Genomic DNA, 22,993 nt, shown 5'->3' with positions numbered 1-22,993 from the left:
AATAAATCATTGTAAGCACTGCATTCCTTCTGCTAATTTGTTGTTGGGTATATGTGGCAATGAAGCAATTTGGAGCTTGACTATGTGTACAGGGTTCAGTGCTCATTTTGCCTACATCCTTATGTGTTGCTTATAACCTGCTGTCTGTTAACTGCTGAATGTGCACTGGAATTGTCTTTGCCTGCCCTGTACAATGTACATAGAAACAACGTGAGAGGATTTTTCATCTGCCACAAGATGCACACCATCTGGTGTGCACTGAATTGTGCCATTCAATTTTTTTAGGACCTCCAATCCTAGCAAATTATAAGCACATGTTTCAGAAATCAGGAAAGAATGTCTTTAATGTGTTCTACACTATATTTGAGTGGGGCTGACATAGGATTTGTTACTAACACATTGACGAATCTCTCTGATGTCGTCTTTTGTCCAGAGAGAGGGGTCTGTGGGAGTGTGTTTTTTTTTTTTTTTAGTCCGAGATGAGCAGGATGCTCCAGTATCTAAGAGGAACTTAACTGGTTCACCTTCTACCTCTGCTTCTACATACAAGCCCCTATAGTCCACTGGAATGAGAGGCTGAGCTTTGTGAGGCGAAGTTCTACTTCTTCCTTATAGCCTGCCAGCATCATCTGTCTCTGCTCTGCCTTCCTCTCAAAGTAGGTATTAGCTTGTTGTGTAACCTGGTTCTGTGTATTCTGGTGTTGTATTGATCCTCTTCTTGTTCCTCTAAATCTTTGTGTGGGTGATGGCAGTCCACGGTGCAATGATCCTCTCTGCCACAGTTGTAGCAGTTCTGTTGTTGCTGTATAGGTGTCGTATTAAATGTACTCCGTGACACGTATGATTGTGCAAGAGAAGGTCAAGGTGGTCCTCTTCTACCTCGTACACTGCCTCGACCTCCCTAGGTGCGCTAAATGCTAGAGCTTGCTGCATGAGCACTTTCGTGTTAGTCTTTCTTTTTTTATGTCTTTAATATCTTCCTCTTAATGTAATTATTCATAATATTGAGCAAACTGTAATTGCTCATGTATCTGTTTATGGTACCATGTAGGATTGTACAGGAATCATTAATGTTTTTCGGCTGGTTATTTACAAAGTAGGACCCTAATGCATCTTCGGTGCTATTGATGGAAGGTTCTAAACCACTAGATGCAGAGAATGCCTTTTGTATCCTGGAGAAGAAACCTCCTTGTTTGCAGTTACTTAAAGAAATGTTTTAATTTATCCCCGTGGTAATATTTTATCTATTTTCCAGAGTAGTTTCCCTGGGAATTGCTGTATTTAATCTGTTATGCCCTCGTTAGCAGTTCTCTAATTATTTTCTGCTTCTATCCCTGCCCAATCTATTTTAAGATCCACATAATTTTCCCCTTCACTTTCTTCCCGATGTTTTCTGGCAGAAAAAATGGAAAACATCTTATCAATATCGTCTATTGTTAGGTACCCTATTTTTAGTATTCTGTTCGTTTCCTGCACAGCTCTTTCCTATCCTGCGTAATGTCAGGGTATTGAATAGCTAATCTGTGCAATTATGCATGTGTCCAGGGAACATGAACCCCTCTTATCGAATGTTTGTCATTCTACCCATGTGCCTCCCTCGGATGTAATATTCTGTTCAAGTATTGTGATTCTACAATGACTTCTTCTCCCCTGTATTATATTCTTTACACCTTCCTTTGCATTCTTCTCTATTAGTTCTGCTTTTTCTTCTTTCCTTGTATTTACTGTCGCCTTTCATGCTTCATATTAACATCAAACCGTTCAGCATATGCCGGCACTATTTTAAATCTTTTATCCCAGTCCAGATAATGGTCATGTACTGCGTGAGGGTTTTATTCCCCCCTATTAGTCCTGTCTGGATATCACCTTCGCTCTCTTTCCTATACTTTACCCACCATTTTATGGTACCCCCCCCCCCCCCACCCCCCCATATCGTCCTCTAGAGCCTTTAGTGCATTATAACACAACATTACAGTAAATTCTCAAGGAAACGGTGGTAACATTCCCAGAGCCCTTGTTCCTTCTTGTTGTATACCTTCCACCCATTTATCCACCATCTGTTCTTCTTTTGCATCCGATTTTGCTAGTCACCCTTTCTAATGATTGTTTTTATTTTCCTAAATTCAAGGAATTCCTCTTCCTTTTGTTCCCTTGTGTGTAAATTTATTAGAACCTCTGGGTTATCAAGTTGAGACCCATGTGGTGTGTCAGACGCAGTGTATGGTGGAGGTTACTGAATGTCTATTGACATTTCATCCTCTGGACATGCCTCATTGTATTCCTCATTCTGTTTTTCTTTCTCATATTTCATCAACTTCTTAAGTAACTTTTCAGCTCTGTCCATTGTTTACCTTGTGCATAGCTTCTCCATGCATGATAGGTGTCCCATTCTAGCAACCTCACTGTAGGAAAGTAGGATCTGCTTTCATGGTCACCCCCACCTTTTGCTAGTGTCATTCTATATACTGACTAGTCTTACTGGGATCCTGCTTATCAGGACCCCAGTCTCTGTGCTTCCTCCCTTAACCCCTCCCATGCTCGTGACGGAACCGTTACGTCACGAGCCTCGGGTGGGCTGTGCTGGTGACGGAACGGTTCCGTCACGGCCCGCTCGCCGCGCCTGCGCGGCGTGTTCTATTGAGCGGGCGGGGCTGTGATGGAACTTTTCCGTCACAAGCACGGTCCACCCGCGGGCCGTGACGGAGCGGTTCCGTCACGAGCACGGGACCGCCGAGCGGCCCCGCCTCCCCCTTAGCGCTGCGGCGGGATAGCCGCAGCAGCGAAGGGGTTAAATGAACCATGGTGAGTACTTGGGTACCCTCCAGATTACTTACTGGTGTACCCTTGTAAGTCCCTAGTATATGGTACTAAGGTACCAAAGGCATAGGTTCACCTGGGGTCTTCCATGGGGTGAAGCACGTATAATGGGAGAAAACTCAAATTATGACTACAGGCTTGCCATTGCAGCCTGTGTAGGTGTGTACTAGCACCACTTATGACAGATATAGGTTTTAAGTGTAGGGACCTCGGATATAAGAAATCTTATGTAACCCCTAAGGCAGACCCTTCAACCCTGAAGGCGGGGTGCTTGGTTAGAAGTGTCAGGGTGCCCTGCATAAGCAGGACACCGCTACAAACTCCAGGGTCCATTGTCTAGGTGTTGTAAGTCCAAGACAGCAGGAGCGCCGTAGACCCTCAACCACGGTGTCTCTGTCCGTCTGGATACTTCATTAGTCCATGCAAGATTAACTGCACCATTTGTAAAAGATAACTTATCTGGAAGGGAAATGAACAGTCAATACCCAGTCATGGTGATTAAAAAGAAGCCCCAGTCATGGTGATTAAAAAGAAGCATCGTTTATTTGCTCAAGCCCTGAGTGGAAACGGAGTCCAATTTGTCAAGTGTTTCGTCCTTCTTGATTTGCGATGTGCCTCTTATATGTTTAAACACGTTATGAATGCTAACTCATTATCAAGTGCAGCTGTAATGTTCAAACTTCAAAGGAAAGATGGACTTATCTTACCTTTTTAAGTGTAACTATCAGTAAAGCAAATTTACTGCAAGGACATTTGATGGATCTGTGTCCGTCTCCCATCTCCATTTAAAGGCGGCTGTTTGAAGCAAACCGCATTCCTTGTGCAAGCAGCCTAGTTTCCTCTGAATGGCACGTCCTGGGTACATATTACAGGAGTTAGATACAAGTGGCATGTGCTTGAAACTAACTAAAAGCACTATTTTCACAATAGAGTGCTCTGGCAGAAGATCAATTGCGAACCAACTAATTTCCTTTCTCAGTTCTCCTAAGGTTCAAGGCCTCAAACTATACATAGCTGAGATAAGTCAGCTGTGCATGCCTGCTGCATCTGCATTTTATAATCGACCAGCAAGAAGCTAAAGCTTTCACGTTTACCTCAAGTGATCACTTCACATAAACATGAGCATGTTTATAAACCATTCTAGAAGCACAATTCAAAATGGGGAATCAGTTGCTAATGTTTTGACATCGTTTCAAGTCTGAATGTTTATATTTTTGGCTTTCACAGGCCTTTTCCAAGTAATTTTGCTAAAGAAGTGAATGTCTAATTAATGGACAATAGAGGTCCGTAGAGAGCCGGGCATTAGTTCTTCTAGCTGCACAACTCCAGACTGAAGGATAAAACGGACCCCACCCTGTTTGCTGCAAGATTGTGTAATTTTTAAGTGTACGATCACCCACGAGGGTATCATGGCGGGCACTCTCCTATCCGCTTGAAAGCAGGGCAGCCTTCTTTCACTACAAAGAATATCTCAACTTAGGTGGCCTGTATGATGGCCATACAGAAGGACAAACCTATACTTACTACCCCACAAACGTTGATTAGAAAGTATCACTGACGGACAAAAAAACAGCTCTACGCACTCAAATTGGTATTTAATTCCAGTTGGTATATAGAGAGAGGGCTTGATGTTTCCACCACAGGAATGGGCATTCACTAGTATGAGAATAAAAAAAATACGCAAGACCGCAGGCGCTCAAATGTACACATTTTGAAATATCATAAAAGTTTAATAATCGGGCAAATGAAAACATCACTATTGCCTACATACAGACACCGTGTGTTAAGACAGATGCATTCCCTTCATGGAGTATGACTACCTTGCAGATACATGCTTTATGGTATCTGCCCCCAAAGTGAAAGAACTTCTCACTTCAAGGCCTTCCTTGGCACCAGAAGTCTATTTATAAGCTACCGTTACCATATTTAGGGAGTATTAGTTTAATGCTTGCCGCTCTCTTTTTAAGTCTCGCCTAGCGACTCAGCACATGCGCTGCTCGCCCTGGCGAGATCTATTGTCGGTTTTTTTCGGAAGTGGCACAGGACATGTCCACGTGTGCAGAGGACAGGAGTTGTGCACGCGTATGCACATCTCCTGACCCACGCTTTCACTCTCACGGCGATAGCTTGTTTTAAAAAGACTCCATCCTATCTGAAATTAACTGGACACCGTTCGAAGTAACCAATTCTTCAGGATACACTCATAAGGACACAGAATGTAGAATATAGAAAATGACCTCGTGGCGAGGGTATCGCACAGCTCTTCCAAAAAAATATGCAATGATAGAAAACTGTGTGAACGTATTTTTGCAGAGGATCACTTGTCATGTGATGTATCTGCCAGCCACAACATTACTTGCGCTCAGTCATACTCAGTAATTCTAGGATTTCTCAAATGTGATCGCCCCATTAATTTTCATTATCTTAATGGGTCTATTTTTTTATGCCTCACTGAAACTTGTTAACCGTACAAAAGCCTGAACTATTTGCCAATTCTTATTTATGTTATCGTAATAGAGCACGCTGCATTAGATACACTGGGATTGATGGGCAGGTTCTGGTAAGGCTGCAGCATGTGCCACACATTCTGTGTCATGCCGCAGCACGTGCGCCTGGATCCTGCCACTCCCGGCCTCCACCAGAAAGTGTCCCAGCGACGGAGCGCAGGCAGCAGAAGAAGGCAGCTGGGCGGCAGGGGCTCCAGCGGGGACCAGGGCCTCTCCATCCCACTGGCAACATCTGGACCCTGTAAGTCTCCCTACGCCGACCCCGGGCGTGTCTGACAGCAGACTCCCATGATAGCTTGTTGGAACCCCTCGCCTGCTGCCATGTCAAGGGAGGAACGCCCTTCCGCTCTGACAGGTGTCCGGTCCTGGAGAATTGTGTGGGGGCCTCTCGGTCCAGCAACAGCCCCAGCATGGCGCTACCTCCCTCATCCCCACAGGGATAATAGTACATTGTTTGTGGTACTGTGTCAGTACTTTGAAAGTGAAAATGAAATGTTCTGAGCTGCTTCTCACCGGGGGACGGAGAATGTAAATGTAAATGTATTGGCATTTATATAGCGCACTACTTACCCGTAGGGTCCCAAGGCGCTTCGACCGCTGCGAAACCCTTCCTGGCTTCCCTGAGAGATGGTCCCTTAATGGGTATCTCCAGGGTGAGACCAGGCATCCCCGGCGGTCTGGTGGGGCCGTTAGTGAAGATGAGGCAAGCTAATGCCCAGAGTTGCCGAGTGTGATCGCTGATCAGAGTGGGCACCGAGGCGAGAGAATTATCGAGTCCGCTGACCCTGGTCCAGAAACCTGCCGCGCCGGGAATCGAACCCTGGTCCCGGGCCGTCCTCTGCTCTCGGGTCTGCCGCCTCTAACCAGTGAGCCACACTACTTCAATATACCTTGTAAAGGCAGAGCTGCAACCTGTCAAGCCTTGTAACAAGCGTCTCACACCCCTGGCTCGACTTTACTTAGACCTCCATGGAGCTGGCTAAGTGAGGCCCTCCATGTGACTCTATTATCTCTGTCAACGCTGATTCAAGTCGTGGGTTTCCTTTTAAACTAAGCAGTGCTTTCTGGGGACTGTAGTCTTGTCGGGTAAATTAAAACCAAATCGATAGGTGCCGCAGGTGTGATGGAGAAATAAAGGATATGGTTTGAACAATTATATCCTGACATGGTGACATGAATCTGTTTGCCCCTCTGATTTTGGAGGGCGATGGCAGAAACCGCATATTTAAGGAAGTCGAGTCCCTCTTTGGGAAGAACATCTGTCTTAAAAGAACGGGAGCACTAAACCTGGTTTGTGCAAAAATCATTCATCTGGTGAGTTTGGGGCTTATGATGTTTTTAGACCAGAAATGTCACCCATTTTCTAATATTGACGGTTGGGAGAAAATATATATATTTATATATCACAACAACGATTCCTCTCCTTGAGGAAACTTGGAGTCGCACAAAACAAAGTTGTAATCCACACCAAGAAGAGTTCTTATTTGTTTATTCTTTTATCCATGGGGTATCAAAGCAAAGCAAAACAAAAGTTGTGAGCATGCTTTTCACAAACTAACCGTGACCAAGACAGCGGAGGCTGTCGAAACGCGTTGGTTTCTTTTGCTTTGCTTTGATACCCCATGGATAAAAGAATAAACAAATAAGAACTCTTCTTGGTGTGGATTACGACTTTGTTTTGTGCAACTCCAAGTTTCCTCAAGGAGAGGAATCGTTGTTGTGATTGATAGCGGTTGGGCTCAACCGCAGGAGTAACGCTGCCACAACAGCAGCGCCTATCGGGAGAGAGAAGGGAGCCATATGGTTGTATGCATATGTGTGTGTATATATATATATATATATATATATATATATATATATAATGTTTTTTTTTTTTTTTTTTACACTGACGAAGCCTGTAAAGGCGAAACGCGTCTGTTGGGGTGAGGGGGGTTTGGTGTTAATAAAATGTTTAATTTGGATACCAGTGTGCCAGCCATTCTTTCCGAACTCGTGGATGAAAGTAGGAACGTGCAGATATATATTTTATTTATTTATTTATTTTTTGGGTTGTTAAAAGTAGCTAAGCTTAAACAATAAAGTTATTCAGTGTTTTCGTTGCAGGGTTGTCACTTTTTATTTTTTTTTTTTTTTTAACCCCTTCGATGCTGATGACGAGCTCAACTCGTCATCACCCACGGGTGTCGTGTGCTGATGACGAGCTGAGCTCGTCATGGTGCCACTAAAATGGCATTTTCCAGCACAGGTGGGGGAAAACGCCTAGCAGCCAAGTGGTTAATGAATGCACCTTTTTAGAGGCTGTGCTGATGGAAACTTTGCCAGCGTTTAGAGCTTGAGCGTCAATTCACCAAAATGCCAGAGGTAGGGGAAGTGACAATACCTGGCAATTTACCTTTACTTTGACTCGCATCACATTCTTAGGCTTACACACACATTCACACACCCTCTGACATAAACATGCTCATCCGCAAGCACACATACAACCTACATTTAAAAGTATTTTTGACTCGCCTTCGATGCCAGATAGGGTAATATTCCAGCTAAGTGTAGTCCATTTTTTATTACACTAATAGTGAATAACATTTTTCACTATTAGTGTACTGAAAAAAGTGACAAAACAAAAAAGTAGAGGCCCAACCGGCGTCCATTAATTAGGACGTGCTCCAGGCTCTAATTTTGCCACCCCTGAGGCCAAGGGTCACATGGGGCAAGCCAAGGGTCGCAGTGGCGACCCTTAAATGACCCCATGGTTCAGTGTTTATTGAACTCTGGCTCAGTTGGCGGGTACACAGCTCAACCTGATGCTGTATTTTTTTGGATGCCACATCCGACTGAAGGTTAGAGGCTGGTCCCTAAAGTGAACAGTTTTGAATGTGTATTTTTTACTTTTCAAATATTATGTTGAATGTATTTGTTCTCTTAAGAATTTGTAAAAGAACTGCGGCACAGGAAAATTAGTCTAAAACAGTGGTTCCCAAACATTTTAGAACCATGACCGAATGACCAACTTTTGCGACCCACTAACTTTAATGGACATGATAGATGCTTACTTTAATGTAGCTAAAGCATAGCGTGGCAGTTGCAGAGAGCACATTTTCCATTGAAATGGCCACTACATTTGCACAGACATACAGTTTTACTAATAAAACTATATTGCACACAAATAATTTGTGTGGAAATCAGGTTTCAGGGATTATTTGTTTATGCACAACCAAGTAAAGTGCCTTGATTTGTTTTAATCCTATTAAAATCTTTGTTCCGTCACACTTCAGAATTACAACAAAAACAGTGCTTCATTTTTGCTTTTCTAACTGCTAAATGTGTACAGTTTTTATAAGGTGTTTAAATTTCTTTTGAGTTACAGAAAAATTACATAGCTCTGCCTTTCATGTTACACATTTGTACCTCAGCAAGATTCAGATAATTCACTTTACTTTTCTTTCTTTGACTGCGAAGTGAGAGGAGTTTGTAAACACCAATCCCAATATTAAACCAGCATTTGCAATTCAATAGTTCTTGCATCCGCAAAGCCAGACTCAAATGGGATAAACATATGCACCCTTACAAGGAGGGAGGGTTCTCAGTACCAGACATTGAATTATAATTCAGATGCACTCAGGCACACTTTGCGGCACACTGGATGAAGACCCCCCCCCCCCCCCCTATATGCCTCAACTGGCGATTGAACACGGTTACATGCGCCCCACTCCCAGCACTGCCTACATCAGCGCCCCTAAGGTCCCTAGGCACACTGTAGGTACCTCTGTTCAATGCGCAGTTAGAGCATGGCATGATCTAGCTAAATTGACCAATTGCACACCACTATATTCTCCTCTCCTCCCCCTTAACGGGCGACAAGATCTCCCAGTTGGACAGGAGGGAGGATGCCGTCAACTCCTCCGTAACCTCTCTATATATACCTGGGACACCTATACTCTAATGGGAAATATAGTACGAGCGAGGAATTTTTTTAAAGACGTCGACCCTACTCCTTTCAACCGTTTTTATTACAAGAGTCTCCGGCAGGACACGAGAGCTGCCACACCTTCTTTTCCTTTAGAACCCCCAGTGATGCTTCCACTACATGTCCTACTGCAACAAGAAGCCCCCGAATACATGCTGTCGACATTGTACCACACTGTTTAAACAGATAGAGAATATGACTGGCCCTGGGCAGATGGGAAGCAGAACTTGGTCATCCCCTAACCGATGAGCAATGGACATACTGCTATGCTCAGACGGGTGAAATCTCCTCTAACAGCAGGTTCCGGATGATACACTATAAATACCTACGGCGCTTATATTACACACCAACAAGACTGCACTAGCTGAAACTCCGTGACAACGATCGCTGTGATCTCTGCGGTGGGAGGGTGCTGGTTTTCGTCACCAGGCCTGGAGCTGTCTGCCCATACAACGCTATTGGGAGGAAGTGCTTGCTGCACTAGATATCATGACTGGCTTGCACGTTCCTACTGACGCACTCACTGACCTACTGGGGTATACCGAACCTATAGCTGCTAAAATGCAGAAGTACACCTCCATGGCACTATTACTCGCCAAGAGAAGAATTGCATGCAGGTGGGGAAGGGGGAGAGCGCCGAAATTTAAGGACTGGCTCCAGGACTTAATATATTGCCAGGAGCAACTACACACTTAAGCAGAACTTCACCCCCCCCCCCCCCCTCATTACGCCCAAGAGATATATGGGGCCTGTTGCAAACCTATTTAATGGAACACGCTGCAGAGCACAGCGCGCAAACCTCATAATGAGTATCACCCACTCCCTGATGGTCTCCCCCCAGCAAAACACCCTCCGCTCTCGCACTAACAGGGCTGGGACGATGAATGTCCTAGCTATAATATTTAGGGACCGAAACTCTCTTCATCATGGACATGTATGTTTCTCTATTTGTTATCACAAGTGACACACCAGTGGAATTGGTTATCTTTTACAAGATGTCTTACTTGTATTTTTATGTTTTCAATAATATACATGAATGTAATAATAATTCTGCCTTAAAAACCAACTGCTTCCACTAAAACTGCCGGCCCGTAGAGGTTGTAGGCGGCTTGCTGTGTACCTCCCTACCTCTGCAACCCATCCGTCTTATATGCTTGATAGGTCACTATGCCGGCCGAGAAACGGTTGTATGCAGTGCCCGATACAGTGTGACGTCTGTTGATCTTTAGTAAAGGTTTTTGAAAATAAAAAACTACTATATAAACTACTACAAAGTTATCAATGATTTCTCTAAGGAGACTATAAACAAAATGTTGAAATGCTGCCTTTTCAAAGACCAAGGTATATTTGATAAACAGAATTTGGTGCAAAAAAAAATCTTGCACCTGCAAGAGTCTGAGCTATTATCGTTGTAAATGAAAATGCCTTTACCCCCTTAGCCGCGGCGCAAATTCCACCGCAGAGCGAGGGGGGGGCGGAGTTGGCCGTTGCACAGCGGTACTCATGACTGTTCCCGGCCATCATAAATCATGGTGGCGTGTGCTCATGGCGGCTGGGAGCTGTCAGAACTCCGCCCACTGATTAATTCGCCCGCACAGGCGGGGAAATAACAGTGCATGGGCGGAGGGGCAACGTTCTGAGGGCTCCCGGCCGTCATGAGCACACGCCTACCGTGACTTATAATGGCCCGGGAGCCGTCATGAGCACCAAAAAAGGTTAATTTTTGTGTGTTGAAAACCTGCAAGCGGTACGTAAACACACACTTTGTTCTTATAGTCCTTGCTTACGAGAAGCAAGACTGGCAGTGGCACAGTTAGTGCCAGCCTTGCTTCTCGTAAGCAGCGAAAAGTGTGTGCTTACGCACTGCTTGCAGGTTTTCAAAACACATAAATAAAAGGCATTTTAATTTACAATGCCAAACACTCAAACTCATGCAAATGTGAGTCCTATTGCATTGCTAATGCTTGTTTTAAAGTTGGCCTAGGAAGCAGACGAAACTGAGACCCGGTATGGGTACTCAGTAGTAAACATTGCCAAAAGTCAAACAAAGTGACTGCAAATCCTGATCCAGAAACCATCATGCTTACTACAACAAAACTAGAAATCCACAAACACAAGAACAAGAGAAAAGGGTGGTTTTCCTTCCAAGTGACTACAGATGTATTTTCTTGATGACCGATAAATGTAAACGGACTGTGCTATCAGGTTGCTTTGAGCACTGCAAGGACAGGGCAGAGAGTATTCGCAGGTCAGAAAGTTCTATGTGACACAGACCAACCTGTCAATGGATAACCAAAGTGCAAACATCACCAGGGCCTTTATTAGGTCCACAGACTCTGCATAAAAGAATCCTGCATCAGGGCACTTTGAGCTGCCATAGGGAAACCTCTGATTGTCTGAAAGGCAATGACTGTTACTGATTCAGGACATGGCCTCAGAAAAGCTTTCTGTGCTATGGCAGAGTGCTTAGAGCAATCTGCAGCTGTAAAAATGCCCATGAAGTGCGTGTGTGCTAGCATTTCATGATTCCACTTAACCCTTTCGATGCTGATGACGAGCTCAGCTCGTCATGATGCACGGGTGAGCTGTGCTGATGACGAGCTGAGCTCGTCATGAAACAATGGGAAAGCAAAGGATCCAGCATGAGAGGGGAAAACGCCTAGCAGCCAAGGTGTTAAAGTGCGTGCCTGGTTGTAATGCTGGGCCTTCACTGAAATATAGAAAACAGGCATATAGGAAAGGGCAGGGAGTAATGACCAGTGGGAAAGTGAGCAGTGCGGTAGCAGAGAGACGCTGCTGGGCTATTGAACAAAGTATTATAATAAAAAACAAGAAGGCTCCGCTTACACTGGAGTCGTCCGTCCCTCTTGTACCCTGTGTGACCTAGATGTCGAAAGATTTTACCTTAACGATAATTCCCGTCTTTCCCTTCAAGGCGCATATAAAGAAATGTGTTCCTGCTGGTGACACCATTTATTCAAGCTGACCTGAGGTTCCCACACTTTCCAGGTAAATGCTGAGCCCAGAAGAACTGCTCTGGAGGAGGAGTAGGCTGCTGCATTTGCTCTAGTGCTGCTTCAAATGCCATTTTGGCAGACAGCTTAGAGCGCTGGGTCTGAATTGCACTCCAAAGAAAATAGATTGAGGAAAGAGAAGAGGGCAACCCGAATGGATATCTCCTGCAAAAATACAGGCTGTATGTAAACGAGCCCACCTGCCCTCTAATTTTTATCCGCCAATTGGCATACTGCAGTTTAAAAATAAAATGTGTATGTATGGTATGTATGTATGTATGTATGTGTATATATATATATATATATATATATATATATATATATATATATATATATATATATATACTCTCAAAACACATGAAATCTAAAGTTGTTTACAAGTTGCTGGATTGCTGATCCATATAACAAAATACATGGCATTTAACCCCTTAAGTGCTGATGACGGAACCGCTCCGTCATCAGCTGCCTTGGCGCTGTGCTGATGGCGGAGCGGTTCCGTCATGGCCCTGCCGCCGCTCATGCGCGGCGCGAATTCCGCGCCTGCGCTGAGCGTTCTATTGAGCGGGCGGGGCCATGACGGAACCGCTCTGTCATAAGCACAGCGCAACCGACGCTGATGACGGAGCGGTTCCGTCACCAGCACGGCCCCGTCGCGCGGCCGCCCTGCCCCCTTAGCACTGCGGCGGAATAGCCGCCGCAGTGAAGGGGTTAAAGTTGTTTACAAGTTGCTGTATTGCTGATTCAAAGAGGCATGTGATGCAACCTCGTGGTCGCCACGCTGAGCCAGGAAAACCAAACACTCATGGGAAGTTCTAATTAAAGTTAAAAGACTGGAGACTAGAAATAAAATGTGACCAGTCCTACGGCGCTGCTCCGTGGGAGTAAACAATTGACCAAAAGGTGGAACAAACACAAAACATTAACCACTTGCACACAAGGATTTTTAAAGGACGCTGACATAAACAAATGAAAAGCAGTGGGTGGGATGCTAGCCCACAGAGTAGATACACCATGTCTCAGAGACTGCGCATTCACTGCGTAGGCAAAAACCTCTGACTGTATTAAGAGAAAAAAAAAACGAAACACCGTTTTCTAGGGTTAAGATATGCAGCAATTGATAAAGACAAACTGAAATGTAATCTCTGACCTTGAACAGACAGCAAATGTCTTTTAACAAAATTTAAAGGTATATTTGTTGCTCATTCAGTTTCTGAATGAACAGAACACTTACTTTCCAGCTCGAGTTCCCTCGCCAGGGACGGACCAGTACCTCTTAAGAGTAGATTTGTCAAGGCCTGTTTACATTCATTATAAATGCACAGTGTAGGCGGATGTTAACAGTTTTTGGATCGAAGTGCTAGATGCATTCAGAAAGTGTACAGAAATTATTTGAAGGGAAAAGGAGAGTAAGAAAACCATGATACTTCTGATTCGCACTCATCTGTGTTTTTTCTTTTGTTGCAATAATAGCTTATGATCTCAATTGATAATATGAAACTGAAAATCAACCAGTGCCTCTTTACGGAGCCGTTTTAATGGAACTGTGTGTTTTTGCCTTGAATTGAAATGTGAAGGAAAGGCAAGCATACTTGAGTCTTGTCATACATCCATGTTGCTTCTCACAGTACCTACAATAGAGGCACTGCATCATCCCATTCATTTACACACATTACTACACTGTCATATAATGGGATCAAAAAACTTTGCACAAGCAATTTAATAAAGAGACCAGTTCTAAACTGCTTTTGATAAGCCAAATGAGTTTTTGTTTGTGTAGTAGTTTCAGGAAGGGTGTGTGGCATAATGTGGCAATATTAACTGCAGTGACCCAGTCGCCCCACTCCAAGTCCTTCCGACCTTGGTGGCTGAGCTTCTGTTACATTTTGGCATATAGTGTTTGAACCTGCAGGTGATCAAACCAGTCTCACCATAACGAAGATCTTATGGGCAGGGGCATAACTTTGGGGGGTGGCTGGTGGGCATTCGGTCTGCCCTTGGCGGCACTATTTTTTGGGGCGGCAGAGCTGAGCAATTTAAAAAGCCTCTTTTTAAATGCACTTTAGCCGGAATGTCAAATTCTGTGGTAGTTCTGTCCAAACAAACACAAATGTAGACGTGTAGCCTAGAACATACAATGGATGCTGTACCAAAAAGACATATAAACTATAGTGCCCAATGAAGACTGCAAAGCTGATATTGACAGGATTTTGACAGTGTCTCTATGTGGGTGAAAAGTAACTCATTTTGGAGCTCCTTGCTGCCTTTATAACCCATGATAATTGCCATCATACTTTGGGCAAGAAGTTTAGAGGGAGGTAGATTAAGTTGTTTATTATTGCCACAAAGAAATTATTTTCCACATTCATTGACCGTCACTAACTACAAGTTCTATAAATTTGGAATTAACCTTTTATTACATTTAGATTTGTCAGTATCATTTTAGGATAGGGTGAATTAAAGAAGCCTAGCTCTGCCCTGATAAAGAGTATGTTAAAGACGTGTCCGCCTTAGGTTGTCCTGCTCCCCACCCAACGTTTGACCTTCGTCCCTCTTGCTTGCTTACATTCTTTTTTGTTGGCTTTAGGACTATGTCCATGTTACCACTGCTAATCAGTGCTAAAATGCTTGTGCTCGTGCCTTACAACATGGTAAAATTGGCATACACCTGATTGGCACATTTATTTCACTTGCAAGTCCCTAGTAAAGTGGTACAACATATATCCAGGGCCTGTAAATTAAATTCTACTAGTGGGCCTGCAGCACTTGTGCCACCCACTGTAGCCTTTTCAAATGTGCCATAGTCCTACCATTGCATTCTGTGTGCAGTTTTAAACCTTTCGCTAGGCCCAAAACGCCCTTTACATATTTCGCCCCTAAGGAAGGCCCTAAACGGGCAATACGGCAGGGTATTTGTAAAGTTAAAAACGACAGAGGTGTGCTGTTTCTCGGCAAGGAAGTAAAGAGGAGGATAAAGATATCTGTTGGGAAAGAGCTGATCAACCGTATCAGGAGCAATAGCCCTCACACACGCACAAAAGTGTGTCATGCTGCATCATCAGGCAGCTCCTAGTTGGATCCGCGCTACATTGCCCAGTGTGCCCCTCAAGGGGGCTCTTTGCCTGAGATCTTTAGAATTAGATGCTGTGATGAAGTATGTGAATGGGGGTGTAGGGAGTGAAGATTGTTAAACAAGTGATTAAAAAATGATTACGGGGTATAGTGTGAAATTTATTGCTCTGGTTCCCTTGACAAATTGCCTAAGATTCTGTTGGACCACGTGAGGCAAGAAACATGTTGAACCCAATTTGCATTATTGCTTGAGATGTCAAGGATCATAGCTCCCAGGACAGCCACTTTTTGTTAGGGCTCGCCCCTTTTCTATTTCGCAGAAATGGAAAACAGGGGTGAGCCCTTATGTCGCTGATCTGCTTCTTTCCCCAAAGGCTCTATTCAGGCAGCTGATTGGCTCTCTTCAAGCCGGATTCCCAACAGTTCACGAGAAATAGAATCACGTGACAAGCTCCTCGTGGACGAGCTTTCACGATCCTTCCCCCTGCCAGTAGCATTTGGCACATCAAAGGCTTCGCTGCCACATCCACAATTGAAGCTACGATCAAAGGCTTCCGCTGCCCCGCCCCCCGCCGTCACTTATTCGCCGCAGGCCCTGCCTCGCTTCCCGGCTCTGCTGTAAAGACATGCTACTGGACGCCCGTCACTTATTCAGGGCCGCAGGCCCTGCCTCGCTTAATCCGTGCACCCTTTTATTGCCTCGCTTCCCGGCTCTGCTGTAACCACGTGCTACTGGACTCCCGTCACTTATTCAGGGCCGCAGGCCCTGCTTCGCTTCTTGGCTCTGCTGTAACCACATGCTACTGGACGCCCGTCACTTATTCAGGGCCGCAGGCCCTGCCTCGCTTAATCCGTGCACCCTTTTATTGCCTCGCTTCCCGGCTCTGCTGTAACCACATGCTACTGGACTCCCGTCACTTATTCAAGGCCGCAGGCCCTGCCTCCCTTCCCGGCTCTGTTGTAACCACAGTGCGCACTAATGAAATGCACCTCGAGAGTCCCAGTTAGTTCTTTGTCCTCCATTTGCTTCAAGCACATAAATAAAGTATTTCTTGTTAAAAAACGGCTAATATTAACAAACGCCACTCAGCCACGCAACGTCAATCTCACCCACGCAGCTCTACTCGCCCACGCAGCGCCACACTCGCCCATGAAGCGCTACTCACCCATGCAACTTCACTATCACCCACGCAACGCCACTCATCTACTGAGTGCCACTCTTAACCACAAGCATGTCTGTGTACTCCCTCCAGCTGCACCCCAGCATATCCGTGTACTCTTTAACAATCACACACATGCAAATTTGCAACGCCACTCACCCACGCAACGCCACTCACCCACAAAACGCCACTCACGCAACGCAACTCATACAGCGCAATTCTCACCCACGCAGCCCAATTCTCACCTACGTAGCGCAAATCGCACCCACGCAAGTCCAGTTATCCACGCAACGCCACTCATCCATGCAAAGCCAATCTCACCAACGCAGCTCTACTCACCCACGCAGCGCCACACTCACCCATGAAGCGCTACTCACCCATGCAGCTTCACTCTCACCCACGCAACGCCACTTTTTATTATTGGTCGCAATTTTGGCACTTAAGATGTGAGAATATGCCACCCACCCCTCCCTCTCTGCATGCGTTCTCCTCCTTTTGTCAAATTAATTCGCATAGTTGTGCTTTAGTGAGCCCACAGTAGTAGAGCACACGACGTGAAGAAATGGCATAAATGTCAATGCAGCACAGCTTTACACCACCCACTTGTGGGATTTAAAAATATAATAGCAGAGTTGGCAAGCAACCTCTATTTTACAGGCCCTGCTGCAGTCGTATCATGTCACACTTCACGGCCATCTGTTTGACTCGCAGACTTTCTCCCCCCAGCATTCTCTGGCGTCACACTTTGTCTCGTTTCACACACTACCCACAGCCACATCCCTACTCTGATGCACAAAACCATCACCACTGAACATTTGTAACAAACAAACACAAAATAAATCTACAATTGTGTGGTCCATCATGGTTTTTTTCTCTCAAAGGGAGGCCTGGGGGAGTGTGTTGACAAAACCACAGCAGGAGACTGGAGTGTTTACAGTTCAGCCATTAAGATTCTTATCTGTTGGCGGGCATCCCCTGTGAGATGCAAACATCAGCTGCAAATGTGTGGGTGGGACATCATGTTTTTAAGGGAGGAATGGGGCCGTGGGTCACAAAACCACACCAGGATACTGGCGTGCTTTAAGTTGTGCTATAAAGATTCTTATCTCTTGCTGGACATCCCCTGTGAATTGCAAATAGGAAGTCAAGGACAAGAAACGACAGAACTTCCACAGTCACATCAGACTTCGTAAATGTTGTTTCCCGACTTGGTCTTTGCTGTTTACGTACTTGCATCAAAATCTAAGAGGAAAGTTTCATTATTTTGGTACATTTGATGTACTGCGCGCAAAGACACTTACCACACCTTAAAACACATCCCCCTTCACATTCACACGCCGTGAAAATTTCCTTCCTTAATATCATTTCTTATTAGATTTTTACGTAATTTTTCAAAAGGTCGTCTTTCCTTGACCATTATTCAACTTAAATGTTTTCTTTCGATTCAATGATATTTTTAAAATTATTTCTGTCCCCCCTTAACTCGGTCTCATTTTTTTCATCTCTCAATACAGACTCCAACTCCCATCACGCTCTGCTCCCTCTAACGTGACTCTCGTGCACAACTCACATACACACGTACGTGCCCTTATCACACCAGCAAGTCCCCACAGTCCCCCACGCAGTGCCACTCTAACATATGCCTCGCAACTCACACCCACGCAACACCACTCACCCACACAACGCCCCGCCAGTTAACGCAAATCACCCACACCACCGGACGACAATGCACACAAGTGTACATCAAAGTCATACAATGTACATGCTGTCTTACAATGACCTGTTATCTATCAAAGGTTAACGACATGCACAGTGGTCAGCCTAAATATAAAAAGTACAAAACAATATCACAATACCTTCAAGTACTGTACTTCAACATAAATTAAGGTATTCGAAAAACTAGGAAAGGAAGCTGCCCTGTATACTCGCAAACCGGATATGGTTTCAGTGAACAGAAACCACTTCAAAAATATGAAAAGGCAGGAAACGCGCGAACGTAGCGCTCAACCATAAGTGCAAGTTTTTGCAGCCTTTGGTGTACTGTTCAAAGATGGCTAAATAAAAAAACAGTGCATTTACTGCCATCTTTAATAGGAAGCAATGTGTGCTCAAGTCCAAACAGAAGGTGTCACATTTCCACTAATTAACACTATTAGCATTGTAAATGCCAAAGTTAGAATTTTCCACAAGGTAAAATAAATAAAAATAAAAAACTTTGTCATTTACAATAATAATCCCTCAAACTTTACTAATGCGAGCCCTATTGCATTGCAAATGCTTGTTTGTTTTTACTCCTATCCAGAGGACCCGTATAATAAATTTGAAACTGTGCTGTATGGTAGGCTTTGACCTAAAAAGGACACAGACACTCATCAGTGTCTTTATTTAAGATCGCAACTTATAGACCAATTATATTGAGCTAGAGAAATCACACTAAGAACAAGGCCCCCAGAAAAACGACATCCTATCAACAAATAAGCACATTATTCACCGGAAAAAACAGGATTTGATTCTACTGCCTTTTATGGAATAAAAAATGAACACACTTCATAGGAAGACCCGTTATTTTTTTGTTAATGAACTTCTCTTTTATACATTTACATAAACTTTTGAAAGACATTATACACAATTCTTGCAGTTATCCTGCAAAATTGTATGTAGATTGGCCTTGGAGTGGTCACAAATGAAGTGTTTATCAGGTTTCGCCTACAGACCACTTTAGCAATCTGTCAAATGCATATTCTGTACAATATACATAGAAGGATCCGGAGTCTGCCGTTTACTGCTGTGGCTTTCTTAGATCTTTCCTTGTTTAATTAGTCAGTGACTTTGCTGTTAGTTTCTTATGTGACCTGCCCATCGAAGTATAGATTTCTCATTAGTTTTTATTAATATAAACTTGGGTACTTTTTTTTTTTCTTCCTGATTTCTCCGTGGAAATTTGTTTTCTGTTACTTGCTGGGAGCAGGACTTGCTTTAGGAGCTCTGATTCTACTTCGTGTCGCCATTGTGCATTCACATTTTACAAAGAAGGTAAGGACGTATTGAAAATATTTGCTACGCAAACAATCGTTTGTATAGCAAACAGACTTGTTTACTAGGTGAGAAAGGCATATTTCTTTACTCCTTGCTCTCCCCCGCCCCGTCCCGTCTTCACACACTAGTACTGGGCTGCTCACTTGCAATGATGTGCGTTGTATCCCACACTTGCTTAATTTTCAATTGCAAAATAGTTCCCCATGCAGCAGATTTACTCCTCCCAATGCAGAAATAAGTCGCTATCCTGGTGATACCGTTGGGATTTACTCCTAGCAATACAGCAATAAGTCTATATCCTGGGAGGGACATAAGGAGGGAAAATACTTAAAATTTACAGAGAAAGGAAAGTGGAAATGCATGTGTACATCTTTTATATGTAAGAAATGCACTTGGCTATGCATGGAAAGAGTTTACTGTAACCGCTTCCAAGAAGTACTCCTGGATTGTTTCCTGAAAGCCATGGAAGTGGTACTTCACTTTAACAGAAGTAAACCTACATTGTAAATGTATATATGTATTTTTTTACATTTTGTTTTTATGATCAAGACCTGAACTCAATCAGAATTATTTTTGTTTACCAAAGTTCTTATTCAGGAGTAATAAAAGACAGAATAGCAGGATTACATGTATTTATCCTGGTTATCGAAACCGAATCTATGGACTTTTACATGCAGAGATGGAACTTGCTGCACGGAAAATCTGGTACAAGGGAGATTTTCTGTATAATAAAGTTTACAGGAAAGGGTTGGAAAAGGAACGTCGTCAATGTGTAAGTGGCATGCATTGAACATCACAAACTTGTAAGCTTGGGGGTACTCAAAAACAGTTTGGGCTTGACCTACCAGGCAAATACTTGTAAATTTCCTACTTTAAAGGGTACAAAGTAAGTTCCTTTCTAAAATGGGAAAGGGAATGGACTATATTCCGTAAGGATATAAAGAAATGAGTTTCCTCATATGGAAAACCATTTTTTTCTTTGGAAATTAAATAAGTTTAGAATTTCACGTTTTTCTTAGGTGTATTCCAACAGACTGGCAGCCATGTAAACGATCCCCAGAAGAACACTCATGGAAATCTATGGATTTCTATGCAAACTTCGATTGCCCTCTGAATAACTGAAAACTGGAACATCTAAGAAAATCACAGAAAGAACTCCACCATGTACAGTTTAAAATTTTCTTCAAAACGTTTGTAAATCAGCTTTGAAGCATGCATGCACTGTACTTTAACAAGGCACAATTAACAGTCCTTTGATTGGGGAGCTACAAAGATGGCTGCTTAGTTTTACAGCACTACTTGAGCAGGGTATAAAGTTAAACTTGACCACAAACCCACCAGATCTTACAGTGGCAGTTTTTTGTAGGCTCGGGTAAAATTTCTGTTGCAATACCATAATCTCATGTAATGTCGCATTAAATGTTATAAAGCCATTTTGTGTAATTGCACACCAAACGTGGGAATAATGCACCACTTATATTAGCTCTGCGTCCTTGAGTCCAAATGGCGCTATCTATCGACGTACCAATATAGGATAATGCTGCCTCTTTGAAAACTCCTCGAGCGAGTACGCTCTATCCTAGTGTTTTGCCAGAGCGCTATCTTTGAATAATATTTAAATACCAGAAAGTAATAATACTATCCGTGTGTACCTCCAAAAAAACAATACATCATCCATTACTCCATATCGCGGCCGCCATCTTAGCCCAGACCGCACCATGGTTTATATCCAGTATTTGCCACAATATCACGCTGTAATTATACCTCTGTGTCCATAATGAAACTGCATTGGATCCATATTCTCCACCAATATTATGGACAAACCTGTCCACCCACCCAAATATCGGTACAAAAAAAGTGAATCTTCTTCACCAACCACTGATGAGGAAAGTCAGCCGCAGTTGACGTTATTGTCTGAAATCCATCACCTCCTCCCACTGGTGTGAGAGCCGCGAGATCAGGAGGAGCAGGAGCTGCACAGAACTTCAAAGAGCGTGGCCGGCAGTAGGAGCACCACAGTGATTCAAGGTACCCTATTGAGCAGTTTGTCCTCACAGGGCGGGGGTCCTGGAGGGTGTCACCTAACAGGAGAAGAGCAGCCATAAAGAGGCTTCAAGATCAGTCAACAGCAGTAGAAAATAAGAAGATATTGGCACTCTCACAGTGTTCTTGTGCCTGCTCGCTCCCGCTGCAATACTCGATGGGAGTAAACTTGCCAGAAAAGTTAGGACATGCACCCAACAGTAGCCATTTGCAGGTTATGATTTTTAAAGGACACAAAGGAAAGCCAGTCCAAAGTGTGGAAGGAGTCCGACCCCACAAAGTAAGGATAACCGAAATGAATTTGTTCTCCTTCAAAAAGCATGAATTACCTGCTGTCATACAAATTCTAATTTGTTAGTTTTTTTAAAAATTCGTTTGTATTTGGGATTAGCAACTCCATTTGTGTGTTCATAAAAGAAGAAAAAAAACTATGAAGGAAAAAAGGAACTCCTGGCGTTTGCAATTGTGGGGTTGGAGGGAAAGTTCAGTTGGTTTGCTGATGATGCAGCATGCCGAAACCGGCACTCACTTACCCAACCACTTATGCAGATTTCAACACAGCCTAGGAGACATCTTTATTTTTATTTTCACTTTTTAAAAAAAAAATCTCCTTCACCACCCCATGCCAGATCTACATATAACACTTTTCTCTAAATGTGTGTGGGAGGGTGGGAGGGGGGGGGGGGGGTTGTTAGCCCTCCCTCTGTCTTTTTCAAGGACCAGGGTGTATTCCCGATGCTACCTTTCTCCTGACTTGCCTGGGTCAGGGGAATTCTCATTACCCACTTGGCCTTGCCCACCAAGGACCGGGTGGGTCCTTGATGGCTCCACACCTTTCCAGGTATTGTGATGGGGGATACACTGAGCCTTCCTCCCCGTGCTTTGCCCAAGAATAGTATATAGGATACATGATCAGTGCAAACGCAAGGAGGTGCTGGACATAGTAAATGTAAATGTACATGTATTTATATAGCGCAAATCGCCCACATCGCAGGCATCTATGCGCTTGCTTAGGGAACCCGTCCTGGTATTCCCCTGTGAGATACCCCGGCAGGGTATCCACAAGGTGAAAGCCAGGCATCCCGCCGCGAGGGGCCGTTGTGGAGATTAAGCAAGCTATTGCCCAGAGTCTGCCCAGAGTCTGCAGAGTGTGAACCCGTGAGTCGAGTAGGCACCGGAGTGAGAATTATCGAGTCCATGGAATTATTGAACCCAACCCCCGTCGGGGCGGGGAATTGAACCCTGGTCCAGGGCCGATCTCAGCTTCCGGGTCTGCCGCCTCTAACCCCTGAGCCACACTTCTCTGCTGAAAGGTGTGCCCTCGTACTCCTAAGAGTTGCATTTTCTTTTAGCTCTGTTAAATTAGTTTTGCTCTGTTTTTAG

At 44.1% G+C, this 22,993-nt stretch overlaps 1 protein-coding gene across 2 annotated transcripts in view; it reads left to right on the top strand.

Annotated features, from left to right (window-relative positions):
* LOC147662680 (NOP protein chaperone 1-like) overlaps nt 1-22,993 on the top strand; it is a 105,181-nt gene that overhangs the window by 26,607 nt on the left and 55,581 nt on the right. The gene's annotated exons all lie outside the window — the stretch shown is intronic.

Source organism: Lissotriton vulgaris, unplaced genomic scaffold (genome assembly GCF_964263255.1).
Source record: "Lissotriton vulgaris unplaced genomic scaffold, aLisVul1.2 SCAFFOLD_2567, whole genome shotgun sequence".
NCBI lineage: Eukaryota > Metazoa > Chordata > Amphibia > Caudata > Salamandridae > Lissotriton > Lissotriton vulgaris.
The sequence above is the reverse complement of the archived record's forward strand: the minus strand, read 5'-3'. Positions and strand labels throughout refer to the sequence as shown.